The following is a 20,298-nucleotide window of genomic DNA, read 5'->3' as shown; positions in this document are numbered from 1 at the left end:
TAAAAAGCAGAGATATCACTTTGTTAGCAAACATTAGTCAGTTCAGTTCAGTACAAACCTGGGAGGCGTATTAAAAAGCAGAGTTATCACTTTGTCAGCAAACATACGTCTAGTCAAAGCTATGGTTTTTCCAGTAGTCGTTTAGAGATGTGAGAATTGGACCATAAGGAAGGCAGGGTGCCGAAGAATTGATTCTTTCGAACTGTGGTGCTAGAAAAGGCTATTAAGAATTCCTTGGACTGCAAGGAGATCAAACCAATCAATCATAAAGGAAATCAAACCTGAATATTTATTGGAACAAGTGATGCTGAAGCTGAAGCTCCAATTCTTTGGCCACCTGATGCGATGAGCCCACTCACTGGAAGAGGCCCTGATGCTGGGAAAGATGGAGGGCAGGAGGAGAAGGAGTCAACAAAGAATGACATGGTTGGATGATATCAGCAACTCAATGGACATGAATTTGAGCAAACTCTTGAGAGAGAGTGAAGGATAGGGAATCCTGGTATGCTGCAGTCCATAGGGTTGCAAAGAGTCGGACATGACCGGGTGACTGAACAACAACAAAATGTACAGTAAATAGTGTATAAAATTCTGTGCTGGATTTGTATTGCTTAAAGTCTGTTTCCACAGTTTCACCACATGGTTTCCTTTTTGTACATTCTTATGTCAAACTTTACACTTTTTAGCCAGATAATATGCATAGATGCAATAAAATTTTGAAGAAGATTTATTGAGCACTTATGTTCATTTGCTCTGGACAGTACTGCCAGTACAACCAAATGTGTAAGCTCAGTGCCAAATGAGTGACTCATATAATGATTTTATAGGAATTCAAAAGTATCAGTCTCTTTTTTTCCTACATTTTAAGTCTCTCCCTTTCTGGTTTCTTTCATTTATAAGTACATATGCATATACAAATAACCTTTAAAGAATAAAAACTTCCCCTTTGTTTTATAATTCTCTTAATCCCTCTTCTTCCCTTTTAACCATCATTCTTGAAGATAGAAGATTTTATTAATTCCCATTCCCTAGCCTGTTGCCACTTGATATGTGATGTCACCATTCTGAAGCCACCGAAACTATTTCCATTCTTACCCTTTATTAATGCTCTATGAGATATCCTTTCTTTGAATTTCCTTTCTTGGATTCCATAATGCAGCTTATTGCTGATTCTTCCATATAAGTCTCTAGTTGTTTCTCCTCCTCTTACTGCTTCCTTAAGCATTGGTGCTCTCATGACTTCTGCCCTAGCCATATTCTTCTACATACATATTCTGAGCAATCTCATCTGTTATTATGGCTTGAAGTGCTAACTGTATTATGATTATTCCTATAGCTGTTTTTCTCTAGCCCAACGTCTCTCATAAGCTTTCAACACATCTTTTCTATGTCTTGTAGGTCACTTATATTAAAAAAAAATCCAAGATGTCCTATAAGTGAAAAGTGAAGTCACTCAGTCGTGTCCGACTCTTTGTGACCCCGTGGACTGTAGCCTACCAGGCTCCTCTGTCCATGGGATTTTCCAGGCAATAGTACTGGAGTAGATTGCCATTTCCTTCTCCAGGATATAGGTCACTTATATTAAAAAATACCCAAGATGGAGTTCATTTTTTTCCACCAAAACTTGTTCTACTTATGGTGTTCTCTTTTTCTATGAATGTCATCTTTCATCCATTTCAAGCCAGAAACCATGGAGATCTTCTCAATTCTTCAGTCTTCCTGTCACTTCTCCTATCCACTTGGTCACCAGATCTTGTCACCTCTACCTCAAATATGTCTCCTAAATCCAGCTACTTCCACCCCCATTGCTGTAGTTCAAGCTGCCGTCATTTCTTATCTGAACTGTGAAAATTGCCTCACTCTTTGTGCCATAGTCCATCTTATACATTGCTATCAGAGAAGCTGACGTTTTCCTATGCCCAAAGATACCAAATGACTTTTTGCCTAACCTTACTAAACTCAGACTTGTGAGCATAGCAGACAGTGCCATTCACACAGTCTGATCCCAAACTCTCTCCAGCTTACTTGGTGCTTACCTTTGCCCATACCTGTTCCAAACATTGGAAGGTCCCAACCATTCTGAACTTTCTTTTTTTTTAACATTCTAGACACACTATGTCTTCTCATATAGTGCTTTTCTTATTTAACTCTCACTCTTTGTGTAGCAGATTCCTACTTATTCTTGCTAAAATGTTGTCACTATGAAATCTTTCCCAGCCGAGGTAAACGATGCCTTCCCTTGTGCTATCAGAGTGGTTTAAAAAAAAAATTCCCATTTTGTTTTCTCATAGTATTTTCATATCACATTCTCTTTTTTTTCTCCCATGCCATGTGCATTGTATCCCTAGAACTTACTTACCTTATGATTGGAAATTCGTATGTCACTCAGTTCAGTTGCTCAGTTGCGTTCGACTCTTTGCAATCCCATGGACTGGAGCACACCAGGCTTCCCCGTCCATCACCAGCTCCCAGAGCTTGCTCAAACTCATCTCCATTGAGTTGGTGATGCCATCCAACCATCTCATCCTCTATCATCCCCTTCTCCTCCCCCCTTCAATCTTTCCCAGCATCAGGGTCTTTTCCAATGAGTCAGTTTTTTGCGTTAGGTGCCCAAAGTGTTGGAGCCTCAGTTTCAGCGTCAACCCTTCCAATGAATATTCAGGACTGATTTCTTTAGGATTCACTGGTTTGACCTCCTTGCAGTCCAAGGAACTCTCAACAGGCTTCTGCAACACCACACTTCAAAAGCATCAATTCTTCAGTCTCAGCTTTCTTTATGGTCCAACTCTCACATCCATACATGACTACTGGAAAAGCCATAGCTTTGACTACATGGATGTTTGTTGGCAAAGTAATGTCTCTACTATTTAATATGTTGTCTAGGTTGGTCATAGCTTTTCTTCCAAATAGCAAGTGTCTTTTAATTTCATGGCTGCAGTCACCATCAGTGGTGATTTTGGAGCCCAAGAAAATAAAGTCAGTCACTGTTTCCATTGTTCCCCATCTATTTCCCTGGATGCCATGATCTTAGTTTTCTGAATGTTGAGTTTTAAACCAGCTCTTTCACTCTCCTCTTTCACTTTCGTCAAGAGGCTTTTTAGTTCCTCTTCACTTTCTGCCATAAGGGTGGTATCATCTGCATGTCTGAGGTTACTGATATTTTTCCTTGCAATCTTGATTCCAGCTTTTGCTTCTTCCAGCCCAGCATTTTGCATGATAAACTCTGCATATAAGTTAAATAAGCAGGGTGACAATATACAGCCATTAGGTACTCCTTTCCCAATTTGGAACCAGTCTGTTGTTCCATGTCTGGTTCTAACTTGGTTCTTTATGACTTGCATACAGATTTCTGAGGAGGCAGGTAAGGTGTTCTGGTATTCGCACCTCTTTAAGAATTTTCCAAGCTTGTTGTGATCAACACCGTCAAAGGCTTTGGTATAGTCAATAAAACAGAAGTAGATGTCTTTCTGGAACTCTCTTCCTTCTTCTGTGATCCTACAGATGTTGGCAATTTGATCTCTGGTTCCTCTGCCTTTTCTAAATCCAGCTTGAACATGTGGAACTTCTTGATTCTCATATTGTTGAAGCCTCACTTGGAGAATTTTGAGCATTACTTGGCTAGCAGGTGAGATGAGCACAATTGTGTACAGTTTGAACATTCTTTGGTATTGCTTTTCTTTGGGATTGAAATGAAAACACGTTTTCCAGCCCTTTGGCCACTGCTGAGTTTTCCCAATTTGCTGGCATATTGAGTACAGCACTTTCACAGCATCATCTTCCAGGATTTGAAATAGCTTAACTGGAATTCCATCACCTACCAGAGATCCAATTCCCAACATCTGCTGGATCATTGAAAAAGCAAGAGAGTTCCAGAAAAACATCTATTTCTGCTTTACTGACTATACCAAAGCCTTTGACTGTGTGGGTCACAATAAACTGTGGAAAATTCCGAAAGAGATGGGAATACCAGACCACCTGACCTGCCTCTTGAGAAACCTATGTGCAGGTCAGGAAGCAACAGTTAAAACTGGACATGGAACAGCAGACTGGTTCCAAATAGGAAAAGGAGTACGTCAAGGCTGTATATTGTCACCCTGCTTGTTTAACTTCTATGCAGAGTACATCATGAGAAACGCTGGGCTGGATGAAGCACAAGCTGGAATCAAGATTGCTGGAAGGAATATCAATAACCTCAGATATGCAGATGACACCACCCTTATGGCAGAAAGTGAGGAGGAACTAAAAAGCCTCTTGATGAAAGTGAAAGTGGAGAGTGAAAAAGTTGGCTTAAAGCTCAACATTTAGGAAACGAAGATCATGGCATCTGGTCCCATCACTTCATGGGAAATAGATGGGGAAACAGTGGAAACAGTGTCAGACTTTATGTTGGGGGGACTCCAAAATCACTGCAGCCATGAAATTAAAAGGCACTTATTCCTTGGAAGGAAAGTTATGACCAACCTAGATAGCATATTGAAAAGCAGAGATATTATATTTCCAACAAAGGTCCGTCTAGTCAAGGCTATGGTTTTTCCAGTAGTCATGTATGGATGTAAGAGTTGGACTGTGAAAAAAGCTGAGTGCCAAAGAATTGATGCTTTTGAACTGTAGTGTTGGAGAAGACTCTTGAGAGTCCCTTGGACTGCAAGGAGATCCAACCAGTCCACTCTGAAGGAGATCAGTCCTTGGTGTTCTTTGGAAGGAATGATGCTAAAGCTGAAACTCCAATACTTTGGCCACCTCATGAGAAGAGTTGACCCATTGGAAAAGACTCTGATGCTGGGAGGGATTGGGGGCAGGAGGAAGAGGGAATGACAGAGGATGAGATGGCTGGATGGCATCACCAACTCGATGGATGTGAGTTTGGGTGAGCTCCGGGAGCTAGTGATGGACAGGGAGGCCTGGTGTGCTGCAGTTGATGGGGTCTCAGAGAGTTGGACATGACTGAGCGACTGAACTGAACTGAACTGAACACTAGCTTTGTTCATAGTGATGCTTCCAAAGGCCCACTTGACTTCACACTTAGGATGTCTGGCTGTAGGTGAGTGATCACACCATCATGGTTTTCTGGGCCATGAAGATCTTTTTTGTGTAGTTCTTTGTGTTCTTGCCACCTATTCTTAATATCTTCTGCTTCTGTCAGGTCCATACCATTTATGTCCTTTATTGTGCCCATCTTCAAATGAAATGTTCCCTTGAATCTCTAATTTTCTTGAAGAGATCTCTAGTCTTTCACCTCTATTTCCTTGCATTGTTCACTGAGGAAGGCTTTCTTATCTTTCCTTGCTAATCTTTGGAACTCTGCATTCAGATGGGTATATCTTTCCTTTTCTCCTTTGCTTTTAGCTTCTCTTCTTTTCTCAGATATTTGTAAGGCCTCCTCAGACAGCCATTTTGCCTTTTTGCATTTCTTTTTCCTGGGGATGACCTTAATCACTGCCTCCCGTACGGTGTCATGAACCTCTGTCCATATTTCTTCAGGCACTCTATCAAATCTAATCCCTTGAATCTATTTGTCACTTCAACTGTATAATCATAAGGGATTTGATTTAGGTCATACCTGAATGGTCTAGTGGTTTTCCCTACTTTCTTCAGTTTATGTCTGAATTTGGCAATAAGTTCTTCATGGTCTGAGTTGTTCATGATCTGAGCAACGATCAGCTCCTGGTCTTGTTTGTGCTTACTGTATAGAGCGTCTCCATCTTCAGCTGCAAACAGTATAATCAGTCTGATTTCAGTAGTGACCATCTGGTGATGTCCTTGTGTAAAGTCATCTCTTCTATTATTGGGAGAGGGTTTTTGCTATGACCAGTGCATTCTCTTTGCAAAACTTTGCCCTGCTTTATTTTGTACTCCAAGGCCAAACTTACCTGTTACTCCAGGGATCTCTTGACTTTCTACTTTTGTATTCCACTCCCCTATGATGAAAAGAACATGTTTTATGTATGTTAGTTCTAGAAAGTCTTGTAGGTAGTCATAGAGCCATTCAACTTCAGCTTCTTCCGCATTACTGATTGGGGCATAGACTTGGATTACTGTGATATTGAATGGTTTGCCTTGGAAATGAACAGAGATCATTCTGTCATTTTTGAGACAGCACCCAAGTACTGCATTTCGGACTCTTTTGTTGACTATGAGGGCTACTCCATTTCTTCTAAGGGATTCTTGCCCCAATAGTAGATACAATTGTCATCTGAATTAATTTTGCCCATTCCTGTCCATTTGAGTTTACTGATTCTTAAAATGTTGATGTTCACTCTTGCCATTTCTTGTTTGACCACTTCCAATTTTCCTTGATTCATGGACCTAACATTCCAGGCTCCTATGCATTATTGTTCTTTACAGCATCAGACTTGACTTCCATTACCAGTCACATCCAGAACTGGGCATTGTTTTTGCTTTGGCTTTTCATTCTTTCTGGAGTTATTTCTCCACTCTTCTCCAGTACCATACTGGGCACCTACCGACCTGGGTAGTTCATCTTTCAGTGTCATGTCTTTTTGCCTTTTCATGCTGTTCATGGGGTTCTCACGGCAAGAATACTGAAGTGTTTTTGTCATTACTTTCTCCAATGGACCACATTTTGTCAGAACTTTCCACTATGACCCATCCATATTGGGTGGCCCTATTATCTTTTAATTGTGTTCAAAGAGGGCAGATATTTTGCTGCAGGGCTTGATGCATTGTGAATAATAATGGTTATTGAAATAAAAAGAGGTAAGTTGATAGACTCATTTACTATAGAAAGCTTTGAAGGGCAGATAAGGAAGAATTTAGAGCCAGTGTTTTCTAATTTTATAGGTTCATTCCATGAAACTTACTCAATTTCAAATGTAATTGCCACAGTTTGTTAAGGAAAAGTAAGCTTTGTAGCTGTTTAGCAATGCATTTATAGAATAAATTTCCCCTTGGTCTTAGTAGTGATAGCTACCACCTGGGCTAAGTAGCTTACATGGATTCATTATGTTATTTAATCTTATTTACTGACTTTATTGTGAGTATTAAATTAAGTACAGTGCTTAGAACATTATATGCAACATAGTAAATGCCATATAAATGACAGCTTCAATTACTTTGACCAAAATATATTGTATGCCAAGTAAGTTGGACATTAACATTTCACTCTCATGCCTTAAGCTTGACATGACATGCAGGGTACTTCTTGATTTGCCTACCATTCTCTGGCCCTCATTTAACCCCATTTTTCTTATCAGAACAATGAATGCTTTTTAGCATTTTTTGAACACCTATTCTGTGTGAGATCCTGTGCTCTGCACTATGAACAATGGAATTTATTCCTTAAATAAATGTTTAATGGGCTTCTGCTGTGCACTAGGCACAGTTTAATATTGAGAGGATAAAGCAGCAACCAAAACAGGTTTCTTACCTCATGAATTTTATATTCTGGTAGGAAGGACAAACAATAAACCAGATAAAAAGACAAAGTGTATAGTATTTTAGATAGTATAGTAAGTGCTGTATGGAAAAATGAACTAGGGAAGTGAGATAAGGGAACACTGCAGTCGGGTGGAGTGGTACTTTAATCCTCCAGGAGCTCATAGTCTAGTAGGAAAGACAAGTAAGAAAATACTAACAGTAATAGCCCTGAGGATCTTTTCTCTGACCCTTGTCATAGGCCCAAGGACATAGTGAAAGCGGCAGGACCACAGTTTGCATTTCAGATACCAAAACTTTTGCCTTTTCATCTATACCACAGAGAAAATCACAAGGATTATGGCAAGGATGGCAAACAGCCCATCACTCCACACATTTTTAAAAAGAATTCCATTGATTTTCATTGATCAGTAGTGTGCATCACGATCTAAAGTCACATTGTGGGTTTGGATTGAATATTAAGGCATCATCTAGTTGGATGGTTTTTCATTTCCTTCTGTCATTTAACTTGCATTTTACAAACTCATTTCTTTTTTAATAAGTATGGATTTGTTGCCAACATTTAAAAAATTGTGAAATATTACCAAGAATTCTAACATTCTAGCTGCTCTTGAAATATCATCCTCGTGCAACACTGACTTGTCCCTTTCATCAAGCCACATGGTCTTCATTTATTGGAGTCTGTACTGCTCCATGGTGTCTGACCAAGTGCCACTTGCTTTTCATGATAGCCGTCTTCTACATGGCTCCCAGTCCCATCTCTTCATGGCAGGTAGGTGGGGAAACAGTGGAAGCAGTGGCTGCCTTTATTTTTCTGGGCTCCAAAATCACTGCGGATGGTGATTGCAGCCATGAAATTAAAAGACGCTTGCTCCTTGGAAGGAAAGTTATGACCAACCTAGACAGCATATTCAGAGAAGGCGATGGCACCCCACTCTAGTACTCTTGCCTGGGAAATCCCATGGACAGGGGAGCCTGGTAGGCTGCAGTCCATGGGGTCGTGAACATTTGGACACAACTGAGCGACTTCACTTTCACTTTTCACTTTCATGCATTGGAGGAGGAAATGACAACCCACTCCAGTGTTCTTGCATGGAGAATCCCAGGGACAGGGGAGCCTGTGGGCTGCCGTCTCAGGGGTCGCACAGAGTCAGACACGACTGAAGCGACACAGCAGCAGCAGCAGCAGCAGCAGACAGCATATTAAAAAGCAGAGACATTACTTTGCCAACAAAGGTCTGTCTAGTCAAGGCTATGGTTTTTCCAGTAGTCATGTATGGATGTGAGAGTTGGACTATAAAGAAAGCTGAGCACCAAAGAATTGATGCTTTTGAACTGTGGTGTTGGAGAAGACTCTTGAAAGTCCCTTGGATTGCAAGGAGATCCAACCAGTCCATCCTAAAGGAGATCAGTCCTGGGTATTCATTGGAGGGACTGATGTTGAAGCTGAAACTCCAATACTTTCACTACCTGATGCAGAGAGCTGGCTCATTTGAAAAGACCCTGATGCTGGGAAAGATTGAGGGCAAGAAGAGAAGGGGACGACAGGATGAGATGGTTGGATGGCATCACTGACACAATGGACATGGGTTTGGGTGGACTCTGGGAGTTGGTGATGGACAGGGAGGCCTGGCGCACTGCAGTTCATGGGGTTGCAAAGAGTCAGACACGACTAAGCGACTGAACTGAACTTGACATGGCTCCTCGTAATTCCCACCTCCTGGTATTCACACTCATGTTTAATCTACCTCCACCTCCTGTGTGTGGGCTGGACTGTGACTTGCTTTTAATGAACAGAATATAACAAAAATGATGAGATGTCACTTCCAAGATTAGGTTATAAAAGACTACAACTTCCATCTTGTTTGCACTCTCTCCCTTGGATTTTTTTGCTTGATCACTCTGTTGAAACAAACTACCATGTTGTGGGCTGCCTTATGAAGAGGCTCACATTACAAGTAACTGAGGGCAAACAACCAGTGAGGAACTGAGGTCCTCAGTGCAACAGCCCACAGGAACTGAATCCTGCCAACAGCCACTTGAGTGAGCTTATAAGCAGATCCTTTCCCAGTTGAGCCTTGAGATGACTGCAGCCTTATCTGACACCTTGATTGCAGTCTGTGAGAGACCCTGAGCCAAAGAACCCAGTTAAGCCACATTTACAGACACTATGAGAAAATAAATGCTCTTTAAGCTACTAAGTTTGGGGGGTAATTTGTTATACAAAAATAGAAAACTAAAACACCGTTGATTGTTGTACTATTGCTTTATTTTGTTTTGTTTTTTGTTTGTCCTTTTTTTTAATAGTAGTTTTGAAGAATATGAAATATTTCTTGTACCCGTATCTGAAAAGTGGAGAAAACATACAGAAGGACAGATATTTAAAGGAAAATTAAAGGGAGCCTATTTTCTAGTGGAAGTGATGATGTATCTAAACACAGTGTGTTTGTTGAAAGACTGTAACTAAGACACCATTTAAAAATAAATCATTGTAAGAAATATGACCAAAAATACAAGAATGATGAGTGTTGAATCAAAAAGAATTTTAAAAAGGGATTGGAATTTCAATAGATTGTTTTTTAATACAGAATTAAATAATGCTGCCATGAAAGTAAAAGTGAAGTTGCTCAGTCGTGTCCGACTCTTAGCGACCCCATGGACTGCAGCCTACCGGGCTCCTCCATCCATGGGATTTTCCAGGCAAGAGTACTGGAGTGGGGTGCCATTGCCTTCTCCAGATTATATATTACATGAAAAAATTGCCAGGGCTTGAAAGCCTTGTGTAGGTAGTGATTTAAGGAAAGAGTGTTCAGTACAGCAGAATTTTACATCATGAACAAACATTTGCAAAAGTAGTAGACACTGTTGTTCAGGATGTTTAAGATTGGTGGCTGAACATTTTTGTGACATTGTGTCAAGAAGTTAAATTATAAAGTTTTAGATTACAGTTGGTTACAACAGATATAAACACTGTACATTTAAAAATAACTATGCGTCTAGCCAGTAGTTCTCAAAGTATGGTCCCTGATCAACAGCACTGTACCACTTGGGAACTTGTTATAAATAGACATTATCAGGCCTTACCCCAGACCTACTGGAAATGAAGCTTGTCAATTTGTTTTCATAAGCCCTCCAACTGATTCTGATACACTCTATAAAGTTTGAGAACTGCACCTAGATATATAATTTATATGTTAATAATTTTGATGCAGTCTAACTCTTGGAGTTGCTTGTGATGTGTTCATCTAGAAATATCTGGATTTTGTATGCTGAGAAAAGTCTTGAAATTTTTAGTATAGATTGGTCAAAATTAATATGACTACAGATGGTGCTTCTGTAATAATGTTACCGTTGGCCTTAGAAAGCTTCAATTCTTTTTCAGAAACATTTTACAAAGACTTAAGGCTGTTCATTGTATCATTCCTTAGGATTCCATTTTTTATGCAAAAATGTTCAAAATGAATCATGTCAGTAACTGGTAATTAACATTGTGGTTTGCACCAAACATAGTTGAATACTTTGCTTGGTGAATTATTAGATTCATGTCATGGAAATCTGCCCTATTATGGAGATTAATTGACCTAGTTGAGGTATGGTACTGAAGATACTGGAGAAAACCAACTTACTTGGCCTCCAAAAGGCATTCAGCACAACAGCAAAGACTAAAATAATATATTTGACCTATTTGGTTGACATTACAGTTCAGTTTGAATAAAAGCAAGGTTGTTCAGAAATATGTTCCAAATGTGTGGTTGTATTTGCTCATTCCTAGCAAAATTATTGGCAAAGGCAATGGCAACCCACTCCAGTACTCTTGCTTGGAAAATCCCATGGGCGGAGGAGCCTTGTAGGCTGCAGTCCATGCGGTTGCGAAGAGTCAGACACGACTAAGCAGTTTCACTTTCACTTTCCACTTAAATGCATTGGAGAAGGAAACAGCAACCCACTCCATTGTTCTTGCCTGGAGAATCCCAGGGACAGGGGAGCCTGGTGGGCTGCCATCTATGGAGTCATACAGAGTTGGACACAACTGAAGTGACTTAGCAGCAGCAGCAGCAAAATTATTCCTTAGGACCACTCATTTGGCAGGAGATAGACTGGCTCACTTTGCTGAAATTGGTTTCCAATAAATGAACATGATGGCCTGAATTACGTTCCCCAAATTGTGGAGTTGTCTACTGAATTCCAGAAAAAATTTCTCTGACCTTATATTCTATGAAAATAACCTTTTCCAATTGATGTTCGTGGTGTGAAAGAATAGCTACAGTTGTTTTTGGTCAGTCCCTCAGTTGGGTCTTACTCTTTGCAACCATATAGACTGCAACATGCCAGGCTTCCCTGTCCTTCACTGTCTCTCATGTCCATCCAATGATGGATGAGTCCATGATGCCATCCAACCATTTCATCCTCTGTTGCCCTCTTCTCCTGCCCTCAAATCTTTCCCTCCTGCCCTCAGTCTTTCCCAGCATCAGAGTCTTTTCCAATGAGTTGGCACTTTGCATCAGGTGGCCAAAGTATTGGAGCTTTAGCTTCAGTCCTGCCAATGAATATTCAGTGACAGTGGAGATATTGATTTACTGTGCTGTGGTACTGAAATTGAAGCATGATGTCATTCAAATGCCAAAATTCTACAAATATCTGAGGAGTAGTAATCCTAAATATAAAAAACACTATGCAAGATATCTATTTATGTTTGGAAATGCCTACATTTCAAAGCAGCTGTTTTCCATTATGAGATAGGATAAAATTAATCATTCCCAGTAAAAGGATTCAAGGCTAAATTCTTTAGTACCCATGTAACACAAAAGTATAAGACCTAACATTGACCTCTTGGTACATTAGAAAGGCATCAGATCTCTTGTTCCAAGTCAAAGGAGCAGATGCAAAAATGTAATGGCTAAATTTTTCTATGTTTAACTTTTGTTTTTGATTTTGAATTTATAAACTCCAATATTTTAGTTGTTCATATTGTTAACACCCACAGTGTAGTTTAGGGAAAATTTTTTTCTGGTGGTTGATTTTCTTAACCATCTTCATTTATGTTAGCTGCAGCCCCTAGTTCAAAGACTCTTAGAAATTTCTCACCATCATTGTCACCTCTCCAGTTCCTGTCCTCCTTGCCAAGGTAACCTAAAAGCTGCCTTGGACTGTTGTTCTTCTCTTATTTTTTTTTTAAACATTTTTTATTCTTTTTGGCTGCACTGGGTCTTTGTTGCTTTGGGCAGGCTTTCTTTAGTTGTGGTGAGCAGGGGCTACTCTTTGTTGTGGTGCACAGGCTTCTCATTGCAATAGTTCTCTTGTTGCAGAGCACAGGGTATAGGCACACAGGCTCAGTAGTTGGGTCATGCAGGTTCTAGAGCATGTTGCCTTCTGTAGTTGTGGTGTACAGGCTCAGTAGTTATGGAGCACAGGCTTTGTTGCTTCACTACATGTAGAGTCTTCTGGACCAGAAATCAAACCCATGTCCCCTGCAGTGGCAGGCAGACTGTACCACCAGAGAAATCCCTGTTCTCCTCTTATTTCTAAGATTTCCTTTCATCAGGCCTTCTGATTTTTCAACCTAAAGATGTTGCTTTGTGTAGAACAAGTGCCTATTCTGGAATCTACTTGTTTCAAATATTTCTGAGGACCTGCAGAGAGTAATATGTACCATAGAATTCATCTTTGTAAAATAAACAGACTGGGCTTTATTTCATAATGAGTTTTTAGAGCCTGTGTGTTAGACATTTTATATAAATAATTTCAAAGTCTTACAATTAGGTAGGAATATAACAGAATCTCCACTTTATAGATGAAGAAGTTAAATGACTTGCCCATGATTTGCCCCACCACTTCAGTTTGAGCATAGGTCCATTGAATGCTGAAGTTCCTGCTGTTTCTGCTGATTACAACAGTTATGCTCAAAATAATCTCCAGCCCCCAGATGAGCCACAACAAATTAAATAAATCTAAGTTGTTGTTCTTATGTGTGATAGGCAGTTTCACCTACAGAAATGAGCTGGCTGTTGGCAGCCTAAGAGCAATTTAAGGGTACTAAAATTGAGTATTCACAAATTAAAATGACCATTTTTAATAGCCTTTGGTAACTCTGGATCAGTATTTACCACCTCTAGCTTGACTGCACTATTTAATGGCAAAGACTCTACCAGAGTGTGTGTGTAGATGATACTCCTACAGTTGAGAGGGAAGACCACTTTGTGAATGTTGCCTTGAATTGGCTATGATTTTGATTGCTACTATTCTTACTTTTTTAAAAAAGATTGATTGATTGATATTTGGCTTCACTGGGTCTTCATTGCTGCATACAAACTTTCTCTAGTTGCAGTGAGTGGGGGCTACTCTTTGTTACAGTACCCAGGCTTCTCATTGAGGTGGCTTCTCTTGTTGCAGAGCATGGGCTGGAGGGTGCATAGGCTTCAGTAGTTGTAGCATGTGGGCTCAGTAGTTGTGGCTCACAAGCTCTAGAGCTTGGGCTCAGTAGTTGTAGCACAGAGGCTTTGTTGCCCCATAGCATGTGGGATATTCCCGGAGTAGGGATTGAACCAGTGTCCCCTGTATTGGCAAGTGGATTCTTAACCACTTGACTCCAGAGAAGCCCTATTCCTACTTTTTAATTTGACATTATTCTTAGCTTTGTGATTATCAGTTTAGTTTCTTAATGGTTGTTGAACTCCACAGTATGTAGTGGCACAAATTTGCACCAACAGTAGTTTTAGTCTGTAATTTTAAGGTAATTAGACTTCAAGGCACATAGACCTTGCAGTTGAAGTATAAGCCATCCATATTTCTACTGATAAAGCACACTTACACATAATCCATCCCTGACCTTTACTTTTCTTATAAAGTGGTGCTTCCTTGACATCTCTGATTTCTTTTTGCTTTGGAATTGAGAACAGGTGGACCACAGAGCCCTGTCTGAGTCTGACACCAGTTCCATGTATTTAACATGATAGGGAAATGAGGCTAGTATCCCAGCAGAATATGGGATGAACTGGAGAAAGTCATATTGCAGAGGTCAGAAAGCAGTATTACCTCTGGGTTAAACTTTCTATGGTCAGGCAAGACTGTAGATAGGTATAATATAATCATTGTAAGTAGCAAGCTTGGACTTCTCTGGTGGCTCAGTGGTAAATAATCTGCCTGCCAATGTAGGAGGCAGGGGTTCAATCTATGGGTGGGAAGATCCCCTGGAGTAGGAACTGGTGACCCACTCCAGTATTTCTGCTGGGAAAATCCCATGAACTGAATCCCTGGAAGGCTACAGTCCATGGGATTACAAAAGAGACAGACACGACTTAGTGACTAAACAATTAACAAATAGCAGGGTTACAATCTAGATATTCTCTATGGCCCTGTGCCTATTGTGAAATATTAGCACCATTCTCTAATGAACTGAGCTAACTGCCCCCCCCCCCACTGTGAAATATTAATCACTAGAATGTCAGCTCCATGAAGACAGGAATTTGGGGCTCTTGTTCACTATTGTATCTTAACACCTAGGTCAGTGCCTGACATGTTTCAGTGCTTGGCTCAGTAAATATTGGTTGAAGGCCTAAATGGTTCATTGATTCTCTATGTTCTGTCCACTGGAGGTATACCAGTAAACAAAACAGACCAAGAAATCCTGGCTTTCTTGGAGCATGCATTCTAGTGATAAATATTTACACTTGTTTTTAAATAGAAAATGTTGTTCAGTAAAATATTTTTTGAAAGAGCCAAAATATAAAATAGATAAGATGGAGAAAATGAGCTCAGATTGAAGAGAAAATAGGAGCACTTGCCCTGTCTGGTTATTTGGTCTACTTCTCCATCTGCTCAAATCCTGGTTTGGGAAGCACAATTTGAGAGCCACTGCTGTAGAGTATGGAGAAGGCTATGGCAACCCACTCCAGTACTCTTGCCTGGAAAATCCCATGGACAGAGGAGCCTGGTAGGCTGCGGTCCATGGGGTCACTAAGAGTCGGACATGACTGAGCGACTTCACTTTCACTTTTCACTTTCATGCATTGGAGAAGGAAATGGTAACCCACTCCAGTGTCCTTGCCTGGAGAATCCCAGGGACGGGGGAGCCTGGTGGGTTACAGTCTATGGGGTCGCACAGAGTTGGACACAACTGAAGTGACTTAGCAGCAGCAGCAGCTGTAGAGTAGGGGCTTCCTGGGTAGCTCAGCTGGTAAAGAATCCACCTGCAATGCAGAAGACCCCGGTTCAATTCCTAGGTCGGGAAGTTGCCCTGGAGAAGGGATAGGCTACCCACTCCAGTATTCTTGGGCTTCCCTGGTGGCTCAAACGGTAAAAGAATCTGCCTACAACACGGGGGACCTGGGTTGATCCCTGGGTTGGGAAGACCCTTGGAGGAGGGTATGGCAAACCACTCCAGTATTCTTGCCTGGAGAATCCCCATGGACAGAAGAGCCTGGCAAGCTACACTCCGTGGGTTTGTAAAGAGTTGAACATGACTGAGCAACTAAGTATAGTACAGCTGTAGACTACATGTCTACATTGGAAAATGAGGCCTTAAACTTTTCTCAGGGAGCTGTTTTCCCTTGAATTTTATAAATAGGTGTGCTTCTTCTAGAAAGCATTACCTCACTGACTGGTTACATGTCTTTCCTCTGTGTTCCAGTGGTACCGTGCTTATAGCTTTTTGTGTTCTTTTTAAGTGACTTACTCTGTGCTATCTGCATCTTGGCATTTGTAGTCCCTCAATTCATGTTCGTTAGACTGAACAGTAAGTCAGCAATTAAAAGCTGTAGATAGTTGTTCAGAATCTCAACTCCTACTTTCTTTACAGCTCAAATGTGTTCCTTTTCTGATAGTTGTTTGCATATATTGTTGTTTAATCTCACCTAAATAATTTTAGTCTCCTGGAAAATTGTAAGGCTAACTGAACTGGCCCACTTTAGACTAGGAACTCATTGTGCTTCAGAGGGTAGCAGTCATCATCTTTCTTCATTTATCTGCTGATGGCCATTTAGGTTGCTTCCATGTCATGGCTATTGTAAACAGTGCTGCAATGAACACTGGGGTGCATGGATCCATTTAGACCATGCTTTTCTCTGGATATAGTCCCAGGAGTGGATTACACTGTCACGGCAGCTCTATTTTTTAAGGAACCTACATATTGTTCTCCATAATGGCTGTACCAATTTACACCCCTACCAACAGTGTAGGAGGGTTCCCTTCTCTCCACACCCTCTCCAGCATTTACTGTTTGTGGATTTTTTGATGATAGCTATTTTGGCTGGTGTGAGATGATGTCTCATTGTAGTTTTGATTTGCATTTCTCTAGTAATTAGCCATGCCTCTTGGCCATCTGTTTGTCTCCTTCGCAGAAATGGCTCTTCTGGTCTTCTGCTCATTTTTTTGGTTGGGTTGTTTGTTGTTACATTAAGCTGCATGAGTTGTTTATAAATTTTGAGAACTAATCCCCTGTTTAAAAAGTAGAAAAGGAAAGATATATCCATTTGAATGCAGCATTCCAAAGAATAGCAAGGAGAAATAAGAAAGCCTTCCTCAGTGATCGGTGCAAAGAAATAGAGGAAAACAATAGAATGGGAAAGACTAGAGATCACTTCAAGAAAATTAGAGATACCAAGGGAACATGCCTTGCAAAGATGGGCTCAATAAAGGACAGAAATGGTATGGACATAACAGAAGCAAAAGATATTAAGAAGAGGTGGCAAGAATACACAAGAGAACTATACAGAAAAGATCTTCATGACCCAGATAATCACAATGGTGTGCTCACTCACCTAGAGCCAGATATCCTGGAATGTGAAGTCAAGTGGGCCTTAGGAAGCATCACTACAGACAAAGCTAGTGGAGGTGATGGATTTACAGTTGTGCTATTTCAGATCCTAAGAGATGATGCTGTGAAAGTGCTGGACTCATTATGCCAGCAAATTTGGAAAACTCAGCAGTGGCCATAAGACTGGAAAAGATCATTTTCATTCCAATCCGTAAGAAAGGCAATGCCAATGAATGCTCAAACTACCACACAACTGCACTCATCTAACATGCTAGCAAAGTAACGTTCAAAATTCTCCAAGCCAGGCTTCAGCAATACGTGAACCGAGAACTTCCAGATGTTCAAGCCGGTTTTAGAAAAGGCAGGGGAAGCAGAAATCAAATTGCCAACATCCGCTGGATCATGGAAAAAGCAAGAGAGTTCCAGAAAAACATCTATTTCTGCTTTATTGACTATGCCAAAGCCTTTGTGTGGATCACAATAAACTGTGGAAAATTCTGAAAGAGATGGGAATACCAGACCACCTGACCTGCCTCTTGAGAAATCTGTATGCAGGTCAGGAAGCAACAGTTAGAACTGGACATGGAACAACAGACTGGTTCCAAATAGGAAAAGGAGTACGTCAAGGCTGTATATTGTCACCCTGCTTGTTTAACTTATTTGTAGAGTACATCATGAGAAACGCTGGGCTAGATGAAGCACAAGCTGGAATCAAGATTGCTGGGAGAAATATCAATAACCTCAGATATGCAGATGACACCACCCTTATGGCAGAAAGTGAAGAAGAACTAAAGAGCCTCTTAAAGAAATTGAAAGAGGAGAGTGAAAAAGGAGAATGAAAAAGCTGGCTTAAAGCTCAACATTCAGAAAACGAAGATTATGGCATCTGGTCCCATCACTTCAAGGCAAATAGATGGGGAAACTGGAAACAGTGGCAACCTTTATTTTGGGGGTGGGCTCCAAAATCACTGCAGATGGTGACTGCAGCCATGAAATTAAAAGACACTTATTTCTTGGAAAAAAAGTTATGACCAACCTAGACAACATATTCAAAAGCAGAGACATTACTTTGCCAACAAAGATCCGTCTAGTCGAGGCTATGGTTTTTCCAGTGGTCATGTATGGATGTGACAACTGGACTATAAAGAAAGCTGAGCACTGAAGAATTGATGCTTTTGAACTGTGGTGTTGGAGAAGACTCTTGAGAGTCCGTTGGACTGCAAGGAGATCCAACCAGTCCATCCTAAAGGAAATCAGTCCTGAATGTTCGTTGGAAGGACTGATGTTGAAGCTGAAACTCCAATACTTTGGCCACCTAATGTGAAGAGCTGACTCATTTGAAAAGACCCTGATCCTGGGAAAGATTGAGGGCAGGAGGAGAAGAGGACGACAGAGGATGAGATGGTTGGATGGCATCACTGACTCAGTGGACATGAGTTTGAGTGAACGCTGGGAGTTGACAATGGACAGGGAGGCCTGGCGTGCTGCAGTCCATAGGGTCACAAAGAGTAGGACATGACTGAGCAACTGAACTGAACTGAATCCCCTGTTGGTCACCTCATTTACGAATATTTTCTCTCAGTCTATGTATTGTGTTCTCATTTTGTTTATGTTTTCCTTTGCTGTGCAAAGCTTTTCTGTTTAATTAGGTTGCATTTGTTTATTTTTGTTTTTATTTTCATTTCTCTGGGAGATGGATTGAAAAAATCTTGCTGCAATTTATGTCATAGAATGTTGTGCCTATGTTTTCCTCTAATAGTTTTATAGTGTATGCTCTCACATTTAGGTCTTTATTCCATTTTGAGTTTATCTTTGTGTATTGTGTTAAAGTGTTCTAATTTCCTTTTTACATGCAGCTGTCCTGTTTTCCCAGCACCATTTATTGAAGAAATTGTCTTTCCCATTGTGCAGTCTAGCTTCCTTTTTCATAGATTACCTGACCATGTGTGCTAGAGTTTATTTCTGGACTTTCAGTCTTCTTCCATTGATCTAATGTCTGTTTTTGTGCCAGTGCCATACTGTTTTGATGACTATACCTTTGTAGTATAGCCTGATCTGGGGGAACCTGATTCCTCCAGCTCCATTTTTCTTTTTCAAGACTACTTTGGGTATTTGGAGTCTTCTTCATTTCCATGCAGATTTTAAGATTTTTTCTCTATTTCTGTGAAAAATGCCATTGATAATTTGATAGAGATTTAATTGAATCTGTAGATTGCCTTGTATAGTATAGTAATTTTGACAGTGTTGATCCTTCCAAGCCAAGAACGTTGTATATCTTCTCATCTCTTTGTGTCCTCTTCAGTTTCTTTAATTAGCACCTTATAGTTTTGGGAGTACAGGTCTTTTGTCTTGTTCAGTAGGTTTACTCTTGTGCGTGTTATTCTTTTTGATGCAATGGTATATGGGGTTGTTTCTTGAAATTCTCTTTCTGATCTTTCACTGTTAGTATATAGCATTCTGTGTATTAATTTTGTAACCTTTTTACAACTTTACCTGATTCACTGATGATATCTAATAACTATTCTTGTAGCATCTTTAGGATTTTCTATGTATAGGATCATGCCATCTGCAAACAATGACAGTCTAACTTACTCTTTTCCAATTTGGATTCCTTTTATTTTTTTTTTTCTCTGATTGCTGTAGCTAGAACATCCAAAACTGTGTTAAATAAAAGTGGCAAGAGTGGACATCCTTGTCTTGTTCCTGATCTTAGAGGAAATGTTTTCAACTTTTCACCATTGAATACGATATTAGCTGTAAGTTCTTCTATATGGCCTTTATTACAGTGAGAGAGGTTCCCCTCTAGGCCCACTTTCTGGAGAGTTTTAATCATTAGTGGGTGCTGAATTTTGTTAAAAGCTTTTTCTGCACCTATTGAGATGACATATGGTTTTTAATTCTTCAATTTGTTGATATGGGGTGTCACAATGAATGATTTGCCAATATTGACGAATCCTTGCATAGAAAATCCCAACTTGATCATGGTATATAATCTTTTTAATGTATTTGAATTGCTAGTATTTTGTTGAGGATTTTTACATCTATGTTCATCAGTTATTACTGGCCTGTAGTTTTCTTTTTTGTGTGTGGTGTATTTCTTTGGTTTTAATATCAGGGTAATGGTGGCCTCATAGAATGGGTTTGGGAGTTTT

General features: G+C 40.2%; 1 protein-coding gene across 2 annotated transcripts in view; it reads left to right on the top strand.

The window, feature by feature from the left end:
• Positions 1-20,298, top strand: part of FAM120C (family with sequence similarity 120C) — a 165,017-nt gene that overhangs the window by 15,497 nt on the left and 129,222 nt on the right. The window lies entirely within an intron of this gene.

The sequence above is a fragment of the Oryx dammah genome, unplaced genomic scaffold (assembly GCF_014754425.2).
Source record: "Oryx dammah isolate SB20612 unplaced genomic scaffold, SCBI_Odam_1.1 HiC_scaffold_23, whole genome shotgun sequence".
In the NCBI taxonomy this organism is placed as follows: Eukaryota; Metazoa; Chordata; class Mammalia; order Artiodactyla; family Bovidae; genus Oryx; species Oryx dammah.
Note: the sequence above shows the minus strand (reverse complement) of the source record. Positions and strands in the feature narration are given on the sequence as shown.